We start from the raw sequence: 5,473 nt of genomic DNA, 5'->3' as shown, positions 1-5,473 counted from the left end.
GATTCTTTCCGCTTGTTCTAGGTCTACAAACAACAATTTATATGCAAGAATCAACAATCAAAGGTCTAATTATCCTGATTATAACAAACCCAATAATTCTAGACCAAACCCAAGATCCTAATACCCAATTTAGGGCTTTTTCCACCATAAATTCTAGATCAAAACCCTCCCCCATCGATAATGACCCACTAGATTACATTCTACGAATCGAAAAACGGATTCGGGGAGTTAAAACTTTACCTTTAGCCTCAAGAATGGAGAAAAATGGTCAAGAAGTCGCCTGGGGTCGTCTCCTTAGCTTTAAAAATCGAAAAGTGCCAAATAAGGTCGTTTAGGGATTTATTAACGACTTTAAGTAGCGTATGGCCCACCACGGTGGACCCATCCCGCTATAGCGACCCAGTTCTGGAGGCTCCAATCCCGCTCTGACGGCCTACACAGAGACATATTATTACCTGTTCACGCTAATATCATTTTCGGGAGTGCTACTCGCCCAAATTCGATTCCGTAAAGTCGTACGGGTTCCTTAACGAGTTATCTAACTAGTCATGTAATCAAAATAATAAATGATTCACCCGATTGTTACCAGATTTCCCTACACCTTAATGACTCCAATTTTGTCCAAATCTGGACTAGGTTGGGAAAATCCAAGTTACTACAAAAACGTTTCTGGCCCCAATTCTTTCTCCATTGGCTTTTCCATAATGACGGAAATCATGTCGTTACACAAACAAATTATGTATCAATGTCGTACCAGTAATAGGTATTGATACAACAAAATCAATGCAAAATAGAAGATTTTATAGTGCAATTTCTTTGTTTATTATGGAAAAAATATTGTGAGATTTTATAGTTCCATTGATCATGGAAGATTGATATATTACGCTAAATTTTCTTTTTAAAAAGTTATGATTGCACAATTAATGCGCTGCATTATATGTTGTATTTATATTCATGGTAACTTCCTAAAAATAACATATGTATACTTGTATATAACCACCAAACACGGTGAATACATTAAGATATAGCTGGATAGCCAAATAAAAGATAGTTACAAATAATAATTATCTTAATTATAGCTATTGAAATTTACTAACCCCTAAACTATAGTCATTTTTTTTTAGTTCTGTAAAGAAGAAATGATAACAATATCCTTTTAATAAACTTTTTACGCACTTGCAAAAGGAAAAGTGACTAGTAAAATGAAGGAAGCAATATAAGAATGATGAAAAATTTGCACTTATTAACTTATAAAACTAAGGGTGTGTTTGGCATAGAAAAAAAATATTTTACGGATTTTTTTTTCTTATTTCTCATGGTTGGTTGGACAATTTTTTTTTAAAAAACATTTTCTGAGAAAACAAGTCACTACTAAAAAACTGCCAAAACATGACGAACTGAAAAGTGACGGACAACGTCGCTCAAAAAATGATGATTTTGCCACGCTGTCCGTCGCTTTTTAATAAAAATAATATTTTTAAAAATTATTTGACAAAAAGCGACGGACATCATCCTTAGTCCGTCGCTTTTTTTAGCAGATTTTTGCGCCAAATATATATATAATTAAAAATTATTTATTTAATATAAATAGCGACGCCGTCCGTCACTTTTATTAAAAATAATTTTATATATTTTATAATATTAACAACGATGTCCATCACTTTTAATTTATTTTAAGATATTAATTTTTTTTTACTATAGCGAGGGACAATGTCTTTATGTCCGTCCCTTGTTGGTCAAAATACTTGGTCAACTATTTAAAAAAAGCGACGGACAGTGTCTCTTAGTCCGTCAGTTTTTGGTCAAAATGTTGGTCAACTATTTAAAAAAAATGACGGACATAGAGACGGTATCCGTCGCTTTTATTAAATATCTAAAACAGATCCGCGATTTCCCCCCATTTCTCCATTTACCCATTTGTGAAATTCTCCTCCTTCTCTCCACTCCTCACCACTACCACTGCGTCGCTGCTGCCGCCGGACCCGCCGCTCGCTACCCGCCGCTTGCTTCTCCGGAGCTGCCGGACCAGACACCGCCGCAGCTGCCTGCCATTCCTCTCTCTTCAATCTCTCTTTCTTCTTTAAGGTTAGGGTTTAATAATGCATCAATTTTTTTTTCAAATTGAATTATATTTTGATTTTGTTAGCTATTTAATTGTAATTAGTTTATTGAATTTGTGTTTATTGATTGTTAGTTTGAATTAGGATTATTAGTTTGTGAGTGAATTGAAAATTTTAATGTTAGGGTTAGTTTGAATTAGGGTATCTTAGGATTTGTTTGAATTTGGGTATTTCTTGAGTTAATTAGTTTTATTTCGGGATTGTAGGATTAGTTTGAATTAGGGTATAATTTAAGGAGTTGTTTGAATTTGGGTATTATTTGAGTTTGTTTGATTTTCGGATTTTAGGACTAACTAGAGTTTGAATTATTATTGAGATTTTAGGACTAATAGTTTGAATTTGGGATTAGGAATAGCTAGCTAGTCTGAATTTAGGATTTTTAGCACTAGTTAGATTTTAGGATTTTAGGGTTTTAAGATTTTAGGACTAGTTTGAAATTGTGATTTTAAGACTAGTTTGAATTTGGAATTTAGGACTAGTTTGAATTATATTTGAGATTTTAGGACTACTGATAGTTTGAATTTGGGATTTTAGCACTAGTTTGATTTTTGAATTCGAGGAGTACTTTGAATTTGTGATTTTAAGACTAGTTTGAATTTGGAATTTAGGACTAGTTTGAATTATATTTGATATTTTAGGACTAATAGTTTGAATTTGGGATACTATCTAGCTAGTTTGAATTTGGAATTTTCGGGATTTGAAGTACAACTTAATTAGAACTTATAATTAATTATAACTTGAAATTACTATAAATTGAACTTAATTAGGAATATGAACTTGAAATGTTGTTGACTTTAATTTATTAGAACTTAATTTTTATTCTTATTAGAACTTAATTAGAATTTTGTAGTACTTGAAAATCTTATTGACCTTAATTAATTTGAACTTAATATAAATTAATTAGAACTTTATTAAACTTAATTAATTTATAATAACTTGAAAACTTAATTAGGAATTAATATAAACTTAATTGTGAACTTAACTAGAATTTGAACTTAATTAATTAGTATTCATTAAGTAATTAAGCTTTAACTTTAATTTCTAGATCTTGAACTAATTGAACTAATTAGAATTTGAATATATAACTAATTATTGGATTTTCACTTTATATATAACTAATAACTTTTATAATATGAACTTGAATTTTGAAATTGAATTTGAAGTTGGTCTTGAACTTGAATTTTTAATTAATTAGAACTTAATAATTAAACTTAATTAATACTTTGGACTTAATTTTTAATAACTTTGACATAATTAGATTTTGGTTAAGTCAATACTAAACTAGTTTTAGGACTACTACTAGTTTGAATTTGGGATTTTAAGTAATTATTATAAATTATATTAACTATGAATTAATGTGGTAAAATTATTATTAAATTTTATTTATAATATAATTGAATATCTATATTTTTGTAGATGGATCATCGTTTGTGGATGTATAATATGCATTATGAAACTGGTACTGGTTTGAAACCTGAGTTTATTGATGGTGTTAGAGATTTTATTGAACATACAATGACTCTTGACATTTTCAAGAATAATGGATTGGTTAGGTGTCCTTGTAGTGCATGTAAGTTCTTAAATTTTTTTAAATCAGATATAGTTATGGTTCATTTGTACCGTAATGGATTTAAGCCTAGATATTTTGTATGGATTGATCATGGAGAGAGAGGTTTTAGAACTAAGATTATTGATTAATGATTTATAGGTATTGGGTTGAGCTGGGTCAGCTCGAGAGAGTGAATCCTAAATCCAATCCTACCCATCTAGCTTGAGAGAGTGGATGAACTAAGGTGTGGGATGTTCTTCATTGTTATGCTTGTTGATGTTCAAAAGAAATCACCTGATTCGGGATAGTTGTATGAGAGAAAGCTATCTCCCTTATAGTCCTGTCTACTCACTGATTTTTAGCTGTTTGCTAGTAGTTTCAATTACCCATATGTCAAAATTTGCCTATAATCGATCATATCCCGAGAATTCCTCTCCTTATTGTTATCTTAAAATGTTTGTGACAGCATTGTAGTTGATAATTGCAAGCCAAAACCCCCATCTTACATTCGTGTCACCCCTTTTAATTTGATTCATGTCTTTTTCGATAATTGCTATCCCTATAGCTGATTAGACCACGTTTGTACTTCCTAAATTGAATTTGAACATGTACCGCTCTCTGTGGGATTCGACCCCAACTCAATTGTTTGGTTTTATACTGACTAACAATTGTTTACACCTAGAAATGGATGAGGTGTGTTTGTAACGTTAATAAAAAAAAGGCACCGTTGCCGGGAAGTGGTGTTATTTAAAATTCTTTTAGTGAAGTTGAATTGTGATCTTTTTAGTTATAGTTGAATTTACTTACTTTAGTTTTGGTTTTGTGTTGCTTGTGTTAAACAGAGGAAGAGATGAGCGTTAACAGAATTAATGGTAGCCAAGTAGGCCACTAAGATGAGGTTGGAAACCTCAATGAAGTAAACGACCCAAACGTCAATGTCCCAATTCCATTAGGTGGCGTGGGGGCAATTCATCTACCTCCAAATGAAGGAAATGCTATTTTTCACATTACTAGCACAATGCTCCAGCTCCTACAACTGAAGGGTTTGTTTGGGGGGGGGGTGGCGGCTCATGAGGATCCCCATGAGTATATTCGAAACCTTGTGGACGTCTGTGGTCCATTCTCATTTAAGAGCACATCGCAAGAATCAGTCCGTCTCAGGTTGTTCCCATTTTCTGTTATAGGCGAGGCTAGTAAGTGGTTGGCTGAGTTACTGATGAGTCCACAAATTGGACTCAATTAGGGATTTATTTTGATAGAAATAGTGTCCTCAAATGCTTATTTTGTCTCAATATCTGATGAAAACTCTTAAGTTTCAGGTATTTGAAGTTTTAGTGGAAGCATGGACACTTAGGCGCAAAAAGGAGCCAAAAGGCTGAAAAGAACGAAGAAGCTGAAGCCTGAGCATCGCCAAGCACACTTGGCGATTCGCCGAAGGGACGCACTCCACCTTTTTTTCCAGTACGCGAAGCCCTGAAAAAGCAGGATTAAAAAGGCGATGAAAGAAGCAGTCGGCGTTTCCCTGAATAGATCCGCGAAGTAGTACTATATCGCCCAATGACACATAGCATGACGATGCTGAAGGCTAGTGCAAGACGGCGACGAACTACACCAAAGGGCGAATCGCCGAGTTAATCTGTGATTCCGACTAACCTCGCCGAATGATCCGCCAACACTATTTTCTGAAGTCTATAAATACTAAAAATTTTATTAATTTTTAGGAGTTGAACATTTATTTTAATTTCCGGAATAGAATAGCACTTTCTTGGATATTTTCTCTCAAGTTTGGAGAGGGTTTTTGGAA

The sequence above is a fragment of the Solanum tuberosum genome, unplaced genomic scaffold, assembly GCF_000226075.1.
Source record: "Solanum tuberosum cultivar DM 1-3 516 R44 unplaced genomic scaffold, SolTub_3.0 scf00080, whole genome shotgun sequence".
NCBI classification, from domain to species: Eukaryota; Viridiplantae; Streptophyta; class Magnoliopsida; order Solanales; family Solanaceae; genus Solanum; species Solanum tuberosum.
The sequence above is the reverse complement of the archived record's forward strand: the minus strand, read 5'-3'. Positions refer to the sequence as shown.